The sequence below is a fragment of the Papaver somniferum genome, chromosome 4, assembly GCF_003573695.1.
Source record: "Papaver somniferum cultivar HN1 chromosome 4, ASM357369v1, whole genome shotgun sequence".
NCBI classification, from domain to species: domain Eukaryota; kingdom Viridiplantae; phylum Streptophyta; class Magnoliopsida; order Ranunculales; family Papaveraceae; genus Papaver; species Papaver somniferum.
The window spans coordinates 138,227,545-138,240,834 of NC_039361.1; the positions used below are offsets into that span (position 1 = coordinate 138,227,545).

The window sequence follows — 13,290 nt, forward strand, 5'->3', positions numbered from 1 at the left end:
AGTAAATGCACATTACTAATTCTGTAATTTCCCTAAAAAATGAAATTAATAACCTTAATTAAAAGATTCTTAACTTACTTATATTTCGATCCTGGGATTATCTTCCCTTAGTCGTTAAGGAATATCTTTGAACAATTAAAAAAATAAACATTCACAACACGTGTTCAAAGTTTGTCGACATCTTTAATTTGTAAGTTCTGTTTCACACTTACAACCTTGAAATCGATTTGCCACACTTCCAAACAAGTTTATAATTGGTTCATATGACTTTCAAGAACTATGTGATTGAGCAAACCAACATTCAATCACAATCATGGGTTTACGGTTATACCAAAAGAAGTTTCGGTTCTACCTCAATGTGAGTATTGTGCATAGTCACACTAGCTTTCCAAAAATTCGATTTGCTAGGTACTAGGATCGGTTCCCCACATATATATGGTATCTAATTTATATGTGTTGCACATGTCCATAGGATCGGTTCCTCTTTGCCTAAAAACGTGTTGCACATGTCCATGGGATTGGTTTCCCTTTCTGCTATAAACCTTGTTGCACCCCATACAAGGATCGGTTCCCTTTGATGTACTGCACCCCTTACAAAAATCGGTTCCCCTCTCCCAAAAGTTGTCAGACATACAAACCCGATCATACCATAGGTGATTACTTAAGATCGGTTTTACTAATAAAAGTTATACCAATACATAAGTCAGGCCTTTTTAAATAGTTCTACCAAGAACACAACAAGTTGTGAGCGGTTATACTCTATCACATGTATTGGTTGTTCATAAGATATGCAATGAATAAAAAAACCAATAACACCTGGAAATTTCCTTTTCGGTTTACAAACAAGTTTATGAACTTACTTCCTTAGAACACATGTAAACATTGTTCCCTAGGATGAAATCCTCACCTCATACCCATACATAATCACAATAGCATTCAAATGATTATGGCGATGTCTTTTCTATAAAGTTTAATGGTTAAGCAATAAACGCCATATTGTATTCCTTAATACTATGTCTATCTAGAGTTCACATATGCTTCGTAGTTATGTTTTCAATATGCACGTCTTGAAAGATACGTTAGGGAATGAAACAGTTCAAATCAAATATCACTAACCTTAAGTGGAAGGATGATTGTTGTCGTTGTAGATCCTTGCTTCTTCACATCTTCAAGACTTCGCAATACTTGTATTTTCTCATATCCTAATACTTTCAAGCTAACCTATACGAAGTTGACTCTAGTACATAATCAAGCGACTCTTAACATGAGTTTTGATTCACTAAAATATGACAACCAAACTTGACATACCAACGCTTGGTGGGTTCAACCGAGCAATGCTCTAACAATCTCCCCGATTGTCAATTTTATTGACAAAACTCTTACATCATATGGATAAACAAATTATAATAATTCATTACAATCCGCTTGATTCCCGATTCAACAGCACAGTAAAACTGCTTACATTCAATCCTTGAAAATGTCGTTGTTGACATTATAATAACAAAGCTAATACCCCCCCCCCCCCCAAGGAAGATAGGAACATATTCAATCCGCACGTCTTTGTTATACCAATTTATATGACTTGTTACTCCCCCTTAGTCTGTGCTTTCACTCTTTCGTTAGATAAAACATTCAAACACCGATGTTCTTTTCCCTAGCGATGCCAATCAATATAAAATCAATGCCAGCATCACCTGTTTACTCCATATATTTCTCCCCTTTTTTCATAAAAATGACAAAGAAACGAAAAAATAAAAGACGACACGAAAAGAATCTTACAAATCTTTTAGACTTGCAAACCTGTAGAGTTAGGAACGAGGGTTCCACACATCACGTGCTGATAACTAATATCAAAACCGAAACTACAAGTAGCCTTATTTTGATATGTTACCAAGGAAACAATTTTTCCAATTTAATTTAGCAAACCAAAAACAACTAAGCACATTAGTCCCTTTGCTAAACCGATTTTTCAAGAACAACCGCTTAATTCGATAAGACCAAAATAAAGATAAACTCCATTTTTCTCATCAAGTTCTAATTATCCATAAACTTAGACCTTTCAATTTTAAACAAGACAAGTACTAGGTTAGTCAACTAGCATTCCTTGTTTAGGCATTCAATTAGACTTGAATAACCGAAACCTAACTTTGATAAGACAAGCTATGATCAGAATTAACTTAGTTTCTTATCCGGAATCGAATTGGACTAAACAACTCATCCCGTACACAAATTATTTCGTTAAGACATAAATAATTCATACAAACCAAAATAAATCAACTTGCATAATTATTCACCTACCGGAGGCAATTGAAACAACATAGACATTAAAAGCACCGCAATTGCACCGTAACATTGTAAGCCTAAACAATTGATGCCATACCAAAGCAAGATAACAATGGTTTTTCTTAACCGGAACCAATTGAATCACACACACATCAATTGTCCCGAAAGCCTAAACAATTGATACCACACAATAAAGTAACATAACAATAGTTTTTCTTAACCGGAACCAATTGAAACACCCATCCACACACACATCATGGAATAAATATCAATTGAACTGAAATGTTTTTAAGCAAAAGCAACAAATATATAATATAAACTCAGGCTTTTCTTAAACAGGAAAACAATTAACTAACAAGATTGTTACCTCAAATTTCACATCCACTTCTCCAATATGATAGCATCTTCGTCCAGGGAGAATTGATATCGAAATATCATCATGTTATCATCCTTATGCATAAACAAAAGAATAACAACATACCTCAACCTTTACTATAGAAAGGTTGAAAACCGGTTTTAACAATTGAAAGCAAAAGTTGAAAACCGTCGAAACACATATGCTTTTATGCTAAACCAAAACCGATTCAACATATTGTGACTTTTTCACATATTGTTTCTAACAGAACCCCTCATGATCCTTTGATAAATCCTACCTACTAGGGCTAGAACTTAATCCCGCTAAATCTAAAAGTCACCCAAACCATAAGGGTTCACAATATATGAGATCGAATATTAAGTTAGTAAAACCGAAATCAAACATCCCATAAACATACATAACAATAAGGTAAAAGCAATTAAGCACAGGCTATGTAAACCGAAAACTATCACAAGAAAAATTACCAATCAAATAATTTTATTCATCATAGACCAATACAATCAATGAAAGAAATGAAAGTTGATGTCTATTTTTCCTTGCAACCTAGTCCTTCATGTCAGAAATGAATGAAGGTGGATTACTACTTTTCAGCTTTTGAATTTCTTCAAGTAGAAAACCTTGTTGCTTGACCAGAATCTCTTGCAGATGAGAAATTTTCGTGAAGGATTCTGCAAGATAATGTAATTATGTCTTTGATTGAACACAAAAATGTGTCAATGCCTCGATACACTGATCTTTCTTCAGAGTATTCTCTCTTTCCTTCTTGCTAAGCCAATCTCCCTTTCTGATTTTACCCTTAACATCAGAGATAATCCAGACTTAATTTAGGATGATCTTTCTGATCTTGCATATTCTCCAAAGAAACCATTTGATCCAGACCCATAGTTCGGACAAGGAATGATCAAAATGAGAGAATAATCTTTTTATATTTTTCATACTACCGAAAATATAATATTCCTAAGATATGAATATATCAAATATCTTCAAATACTAGATATTATTTCCATAATCTACACAAAAGTGCCTTGATTTTTCTTCTTCTTCACTCAAAATTTGGCACACGAGATGAGGAAAGAATTCTAATACCGATCAAGTGGCATTAGTATGAGATTTTCTCTCATTATGGAATTTTGAACAACCAGAGTGTTCTTGATCTAGTATAGTATGAAAAAATCTCTTTCTGTTACCTCGAACCAACAAAGTATCTTGGGATAGAATGAAATTGCAAACGACACTTTTAGCAATTCTGTTTTTAAGACAGTTTTTGCATCTTGTCTTATTTCTCCCTTTACCATTAGATGATTTAATAACATTTGGAAGACATGTCCATTTTTAAAATGGGTAAATCACTAATGGAGGAGGAGAGAATAAGATTGACAACTAATGCAACATCAGTTGTTTCCTCTTCTTCAGAATCATATGAATCGGAGAACTCGTCTAGAGTTACAACCAATGCCTTGCTTCCAGTGTATTTCTTAAGATTGGGACAGTCTTTAGCAATATGACCAAACCCTTTACACTTGAAGCACTGCGGCTGATATTCATCATCTTCTTCTTGATCCTTTTTGACAGGAACTCGATCATGCGGTCTAGAAGATCGATAAGTATCCTTAACAAATATCTTGTTTCTTTTCTTCAAGAGATCTCGAAACTGTCTAGTGATTAATGACAATGATTGTTCAATTTCATCAACAAAATTTTCTGCAATTTGTTCATTTGAATCATCCAGCTGTCTATTCCTTTCCATTTGAGCTTTTGGAACTTTTGCTTTGAAAGCGATTCCTTTGGTTTGAATAGACTGTGATTCATGATCAAAGATCTTTAACTTACCGACGAGTGTGCTTCGTGTGAGAGTTTAAAGATCATTTTCTTCTACGATTGCATGTTTCTTAGAATCGTATCTTGATGGCAACAATCTGAGAATCTTGCATACTATATCCTTTTCAGAAATAGTCTTTCCTAACGAGAAAGAAGCATTAATTATCTCAGAGAGTTTAATGTGAAACTCCTCAAAAGTTTTGTTGTCATTCATTCGAAGGTTTTCCCACTCGAAAGTGAGGGTTTGAAGTCTAGCTTCTTTTTCTGAAGAATTTCCTTCGAATACGATCTGAAGATTATCCCAAGCTTCTTTCGAAGTCTGACATGTTAACACATGATGTTGTAAATCATGACTTACGACATGAATAATAACATTCAAACCATCTTAATTATGCTTTGCAAGTGCCTTTTCTTCGTTCGAAAACTCCGCTAAGCGTTTGAGCTCAGTTTCTGAATTTTCTCTCGTTGGAAGAGTATAACCATCGACGACTAATAACCAAGTATTAAAGTCTCGTGAATGAAGAAAATATCTCATATCATATTTCCACCATAGATAGTTTGTTCCTTCAAATCTTGGCAGTACATTAATTTAAGTCGATTCATAAGAACTCGAGTTCATTCTTATAGGTTGGATCGCACCAAACACAGATTGTTAGATCTTTTCGTGTTTGCCTGCTCTGATACCAATTGAAAAGGCGAGGGTACCTGATGGGATATTTTATTACACCGCAAGCGTACGGCTGCCGATTGGACAGTATACAGATGCGGGTTCGTTCCACAGGGACTGAAATTGTTGCTTTCAATTTCTAACTAAATAAAATGATAAGTAGAATAATAGAAGATAATAAAAGTAGCAAATAATGAAGGATACCAGGGCTTCCAACTCCACCACAATTGTGTACACTAGATAATTTAATAATTTTTATAAAATTCTTTTAATTACTTCAAGACGATTTAGGACACATTTGACGCCTTTGAAGATAAAACGTTTGAACCAACTATTGCATTTTCAAAATACTAACAATTCTCTTCATTTTAAGATGCTGGTCTCTACACAAGAATATTAAAATCATTTATCAAAGCACAAGGGCACATGAAGAAAAATTGTTATCGTGACAAAACGAAAATATGGGACCAAAAGAATTATTATAGAAAATCAATTAAATTCTCTTATATACATCATCGGGTTTCATCGTGAACCCTAGTAGAGAGATTATTTATCCATTACAAAAGAAGAAGAAAGACTACGAAAAAGAAACAAAACTACGCTATTGCTCGGCGGAACCGGCCTACCTTTTTCCATCTGCTTCAGTATTTATAGTTTTCAAAGGATACCATTTTCCTTTTTCATATCCACTACCACATCATCATCCAATGAAATTATGCCACTTATCAAATAATATAAAAATCCTCCAATCAAAATACGCCATGTGTCAAATACTGCAATCAATATCTTAATTATTATTTCCAACTATAAAAAATAATATTCTTTCCCAAATCTTCATATACTCCATTATTCCACATCATAAAGAAATATTTTCTTCATATCTTCAAATATCCTATATCATAATATCTTGCACATGGTCTACACACGTCGTGGCACATTTCTACACACGCCCATATCCAAATAATTGGCCCAATAATTCTTCATGTTTCCTTTTGGGCTTAACCCATTAAATCACTTCCTTTCTCCAGCCGAATTCCGCATTTTAGTCCATAGAGCTTTATTTTCTAAAAACTGCAAAAATAAATAAAACCATCAAATATGTACAAAATAAAGAACTAAATAAATGTAAATTTGAGTAGTAAATATGTAAGAATTAAGCAATTATCAGTACCCAAATATACCTCAAGCTAAAACTTTTCCTACCTATAACTCCTTTCTCCGAAAGTGATTGTCTATGAACTGAGTCGAGACAATACAACTAACCGGTTCACACTTCGTGTGATCGTCTATGGATACGAGATCAAGACAATACAACAACGAAGTATGTTTACTTGATACAAAGGTTCGGACTTAACCAAACACAATAGGATTTATTGTCAAGTAAATAGGAATTAACGTTTATGTAATTTACTTTAATTATAATAAAACAATTATAATGCGGAATATAAAAGTAAATGACACAAAAATATTTTGTTAACGAGGAAACCGCAAATGCAGAAAAACCTCGGGACCTAGTCCATAATTGAATACTCTCGGGATTAAGCCGCTACACAAAATTACACTAACTTCGTATAGTTGAGACCAAGTAACTAAACCTATAGTTCACCTAGTTCCTTCTGTATTCCCACGCCTCCAACTTATAAATAAGTCATGTACTTGGAACAAATCCTTTGGTTCGTATTCCAAACAGTAAAGGAACAACAATTCTATTTGGTATCAACTATATTCAACCAAGTGATATGAGTCAGACAAAGGCTCTTCCGTTTATCTCAACATAAACTCCTTCATTAGGTCCTTAGATCTATCTTATCTTCAATCACCCAAAGGTAATCGATCAAGATTAAGCCAACACCTTTAATCCGAAGAACCGTGTTGATGCCGATCTACTCAATTAATCAATCCAATCTACCACAAGGATAAACCAATTATTAATTGGATCCTCTTTTACCGAAACAAGTATTGTGCACATCAAAGATTATAAAACCCAAGTCAGATCTTCAATATCTTCTTTGTCTTCAAATCTTCTTAAATCTTCAATAAAAACCTGCACACAATCACTTGAATCTCTTGTGATCAATCACGCACAGAATGGAGTCTGTTAACAATGGATTATCACAAGATCGTCTTTAGAACTAACAACAGTCTAAAGATCCCTGTCGAAACTCTGAACTAGTTTGAGTGAATCTTATATCATAAGAGAAGATTCTCAAGAATAAACAAACTAGGTGCAATCATATTTCAACCACCGTTAGTCAATCAAAATCAAACGAAAACAAAAGATAAACCGCAATTATCTAGTTTCCCACCAACGGGTCGCGCTAGAGCTTCTCAATCCCAAAGAAGACTTTAAACTGAGCGGCCGTAAGAGATTTCGCCTAATTAGGTTACTCTCCTCTGTGAATAGGCGGCTACACCAGTAACAACAACAAAAGAGTAAATCTATTGTTTCGAAGGATTAGTTTGCTAGAAAGGCAAACTTCAAGTATTTATATACAAGGAAGTTTGGACACCAAGGAATTTCCAAAACCGAAAATATTCTCAATATATTCATTAAATCACAAATTCGGTTTCCATAATTCCTGGAAATGCTCTGTCCAAAAATAACGATCGAAAGCTCTCGGAAAATCTAATTAGTAAATGCACATTACTAATTCTGTAATTTTCCTATAAAACGAAATTAATAACCTTAATTAAAATATTCTTAACTTACTTTTGTTTCTATCCTGGGATTCTCTTCCCTTATCCGTTAAGGAATATCTTTGAACAATTAAAGAAATAAACATTCACAGCACATGTTCAAAGTTTGTCGACATCTTTACTTTTTAAGTTCTCTTTCACACTTACAAGCTTGAAATCGATTTGCCACATTTCCAAACAAGATTAAAATTGGTTCATCTTACTTTCAAGAACTATGTGATTGATAAAACCAACATTCAATCACAATCATGGCTTTACGGTTCTACCAAAACAAGTTTCGGTTATACCAAAACAAGTTTCGGTTCTACCTCCACCTGAGTACTGTGCATAGTCACACTAGCTTTCCAAAAATTCGGTTGACTAGGTACTAGGATCGGTTCCCCACATATATCTGGTATCTAACTTATATGTGTTGCACATGTCCGTAGGATGGGTTCCCCTTTGCCTAAAAACGTGTTGCACATGTCGATAGCATCAGTTCCCCTTTATGCTATAAACTTTGCTGCACCCCATACAAGGATCGGCTCCCTTTGATGTACTGCACCCCTTACAAAAATCGGTTCTCCTCTCCCAAAAGTTGTCAGACATACAAACCCGATCATACTGATGAGTGCTAAAAAGTGCATATTTCTATATATTTTTCTTGGCATTTAACTCATCTTTTGTGCATTAATTCTACATTTTATCCCATATTCTGTATTTTCATTGTTTTCAAGAATAAATATTTTTCTTACTTAATTTTGCATTTTTAGGTAATAAATAAAGTTTGGATGAATAGCAGAGCGGAAAAGAGCAGAAAAGTAGTGAAAAGCCGGGAGGAATTACACAAGGAAGCCGCGAAGAATGTTGTGCACAAGACCAAAAGGCTAGAAGTGGGCTTGAAGAAGAAGAATTGTCCTTAAAGAAGATATGGGCTTGGCATACCCAAGGCCCAAAACCCTTACTCAAACACATTTCCACTATCCAAGCCCGTCTCGGATTTCAGCCGTCAGATCGAAGCATTTCAGCATCCTACGGTCGCTCCATCATCGCACATCAAACTCCGAAGCCCCCGCTTTACATCGCAACGCCCATTCCATTAGAGGACCAACAGTGGGCTTGCTCCCAACACTAAAACCAAAATTTTTGCTCCCAATTAAAAACCAAACTTTCTACCTCTTTAGAACCAAATTTGCTCCCATCAAAACCAAAAGCTCCCAAATGGGCTTTGTCTTCAAAGTCTAAAACCAAAGTTTTCAAAACCCAATAAACCAAAGTGTTTTCTTTTCCCATTAGGTCCAAATTTTTTAAAACCCATTAAAAACCAAATTTCTTTTTCAAACCCGACAAAACCAAATGTTACCCACCAAAACCAAATTTTTCCCAAAAATCCAAACCCTTTAAAACCAAATAGTGGGATTTGTGTCTTTACAATATGGGCCAACCTAGTGCTCTCCATGAATACATGTATCCCACAATAAAAATTCCATTATCATGTATTGTCTTACCTCAAACCAATAACCCTTTTAAAATAAATGCAAGCATGATACAAATACTTCCTTTATTTCGAGGGTTCGATTCTGAGAACCCCTATACTCATGTAAGAGAGTTTGAACAAATTTGTCGGACTATGCAACCTGATCATATGTCCGAAGACTCTCTGAAATTGCGTTTGTTTACATTTTCTCTAAAGGAAAGGGCCAAAACATGGTTTTACGGTTTGAGACCACAATCAATCACCACTTGGGAACAACTCACTAATCAATTTTTCCAAAGATTTTTTCCACATCATAGGACCATCGCTATTCGTCAAAATATCAATTGTTTTGTCCAGTTGGATGAGGAAACTGTTTTTGACTATTTTGAACGTTTTAATGATTTGTTGAGCGAATGTCCACACCATGGATTTGAGAAGTGGAGACTTGTCGCTATCCTCTATGAGGGACTAGACTTTAAATCTCGAGCCATGGTTGAGTGTATGTGTAATGGTGAATTTCTTGTTAAAACTGTGGATGATACATGGAAATTTTTAACTGAGATTGCAGAGAAAACCCGTCACTGGGAGTCCATTAGGGAAACTGAGACACTGTCACATGATATTGGTGGTAATGAATTGAACTTTGGAAATAGCATGTCTAGTCCTTCTCATGTATATGATATTGAATATGAACCTAATCTAGAGGAACATGAGTTGACTAATGACACCACAACTGCTAATAGGGACAAGTATGCATATTACTATGATGATGATGATGATGATGATGTTATGTTAGAAGAACATGTCTATGCTGAAAATGTTATGGAACCTTTGGGTTCAAATACATTAGGCTTCTCTGCCTCGACCTTCATGAATGATGTTTCTTCTAGTATTCCATATACATGTGATGTTGATACTGATTTTGAGCATGTGCATCTGTCCTATGAAGATGACTTAGGTAATATAGAATCTTCTGTTGACACTAATATGCATGAAAATATAATTGTTGTGTCTGATTCTCTACCTGGGTCACGTTGTGATGTTTCCACTGATTTGCCGATGCATGAGAATAATTCTTCTGATGTTGTTGATGATTCTGATTTGTGTGAGCATGATAAGCATGTTGTGACACGTGTAGAAGACTTAGGAGATGTTGATGTGATTAGTAATGATGTGCCTATCGTCCTACATAAGTCACAATCTGATGGCCTTCCACCCAACCTAGATTTGGTTTGTACCCATATTGTCAAACCGACTTTTCTGAGAATCCCTAATCTAGGCCTGGAACTGTGTGCCTCTCAAGTCCTCTTGGACTATTTTGCATCTAAGTATAATATCTTTGAGGAACCACAGTTGGAATTAGCATGTGTACCCGTCCCTAGCAAAGTTCATTTTGAGTTAGACCTTGTACATGATGAATCCCCAAAACTGCGAGATTTTGTTTCCAAAATTTTATCCGTTGAAAAATCCAGGTTTGGGGGTGGCTCATTTTGTTTCACAGTTTCACTTGCGTTTATTTCCTGTTATATTTGTGTGAAGCTGTTGAAACCTCTACACTTTGTCTTTTGGGTTGATCCTCAACTCTTTAGATTGTTAGTGTATGGTGAATTTTTTGTATATAATCCAGTAGATAAAATTTCTTAAAAACCTTTTTGTTCCTTTTGTATATATTTTGCTAATCCAATATGATCTCGGCTGACATATGTTGGATTCTTGCCTTGAATAACGGAGTTCTAATATTGCTTTCGCCGAAATCGGGTATTCATATTCCTTTTTCTCTACTCAACATGATCCTCTTCATATGTTGTGTTATAATTTTGTTCATATTTTGAAACATTGAGGACAATGATTAGTTTAGGTTTGGGGGTGAAAAGTAGATACTTTGATAATATGCCATAATTGAAAACAAGAACTCCTTCTTTTTGAAAAAAATGAAAAATGAAAATAAAAAAAAAAAAAACATAAAAATGGAGCTCATTTACCTTGAAATGTTGACTCTTGTGCAAATATGTAATTATTAGGAGTCTTAGTCTAGATATTTAGGCACCCTGATTCTAGCACAATTCACATAGTGATAAGAAATTTGCACGCGCACGATCTACCAATACATGTATAGCCTCGATCTTCAAGGTGTTTGATAGGAAGTCACGATTGCCAATCACTTTAGAATACTGAACGAAACTTGACTAGCTTGTTCTTTGGTTGGTTGGGATAGAAGGTGGAGGTTACATTAAGAAAGACAACCATCGAATTTAACTGGGTGCATCAAAAAGGGCTACCTCTTGCAAAGTGTCATGTAATCTTTTGTTTCCTTTTGTATATGTAACAAAAGTGTTTCTTTATCAAAAAAAAAAAAAAAAAAAAAACGATGTATATATTCAGAAAAAAATATCAGAAAAATAAAAAAAAAATCAAGTATTTATCAATTCCATCCTCTCTTGTTCCAAAAATAAAAGAGAGTAGTCAATGTAAATAAGAGTCATGTAAAGAGTCATTTTGTTGTTTCATTGTAATAAGCAAGGGAGGGTGTATGCCATTGATGTACAACGCGAGTAATTGTGAAACACCTCCTACTCATTCACAATTCTCGTAAAGTCCGGACAGCTAGCTAGATTTCGACCTTGGTTCTTAGCCTGAGAAACTATCTCTTGGTGATTAGTAGTCATAACATCCGATCTTTCTTTACACATGTGTAGATACACTTTACACTCTTATCACATGTCTTTATTTGTTATCAGTGCTAGGATTGTGCCTTTTAGCTAGATTGACATCTCCATTTTGCTGTGAGCTTAAACTGACTTGCACATGTCACATTTGATGGAATCTGAGCTTATATTTTGACCTAGAACTTTGTAGGTACGTTCTAAGCAAACCTTCACGAGACTTCAACTCGTCCACTAGGGACACTTAGTGGTTTAAAAGGCTTAGTGCATACGCTAAATGCATTCGAGAGACCAGCGACAGTGGTATAGGTAGGATTTCCTTAGTTTTGTTTTACTTGAGGACAAGTAAAATTCAGGTTTGGGGGTATTTGATGAGTGCTAAAAAGTGCATATTTCTATATATTTTTCTTGGCATTTAACTCATCTTTTGTGCATTAATTCTACATTTTATCCCATATTCTGTATTTTCATTGTTTTCAAGAATAAATATTTTTCTTACTTAATTTTGCATTTTTAGGTAATAAATAAAGTTTGGATGAATAGCAGAGCGGAAAAGAGCAGAAAAGTAGTGAAAAGCCGGGAGGAATTACACAAGGAAGCCGCGAAGAATGTTGTGCACAAGACCAAAAGGCTAGAAGTGGGCTTGAAGAAGAAGAATTGTCCTTAAAGAAGATATGGGCTTGGCATACCCAAGGCCCAAAACCCTTACTCAAACACATTTCCACTATCCAAGCCCGTCTCGGATTTCAGCCGTCAGATCGAAGCATTTCAGCATCCTACGGTCGCTCCATCATCGCACATCAAACTCCGAAGCCCCCGCTTTACATCGCAACGCCCATCTTCATCTTGGGTCGTCCGTTTTGCTACATCCCTTCATCCGACGGTCGCTCCACGCTTACCTCCGTATCGCCGTTGGATCCACCTACCATCTTCCCATCCATCGCTCCTTGTCGCAGATCATCAAAGTTCGCTACACCCGCTCAACACCCTAGCATCCAAAACCATCGACTTCACCCAAACAAGTTCTTCTTCCCCAAATCTTTTTTCCCCAAAATCTTTCTTCTTCCCCCGACAGTTGCAGTCGAGCTCTGCTCATGCCTCTCTTCCATGTCCACTGCCACCCTCTGCCTCACTACCATCTCCATACCCCGACACCACCTCAAACCCATCTCCCTAGCCTAGTTATTTTCCCCATCTCACAACCACTGAAACCCTAGGTTTTGGGGTGAGTAAAATAACTCGAACTAGGGAACAATTAGAGCAACAGAGGCGTCAATTGAAGCATGAGAGAGGAGCAGGAAGGTCAGAAGAAGCATGGGTCGAGTCTATT

General features: G+C 35.6%; 1 non-coding gene across 1 annotated transcript; it reads right to left on the minus strand.

Annotated features, from left to right (window-relative positions):
• Positions 1 to 9,624: 9,624 nt before the first annotated feature.
• Positions 9,625 to 9,728, minus strand: LOC113276834. The gene has a single exon (XR_003324622.1). It is a non-coding gene; the product is annotated as a small nucleolar RNA R71 (small nucleolar RNA).
• Between the last annotated feature and the right edge of the window lie 3,562 nt (positions 9,729 to 13,290).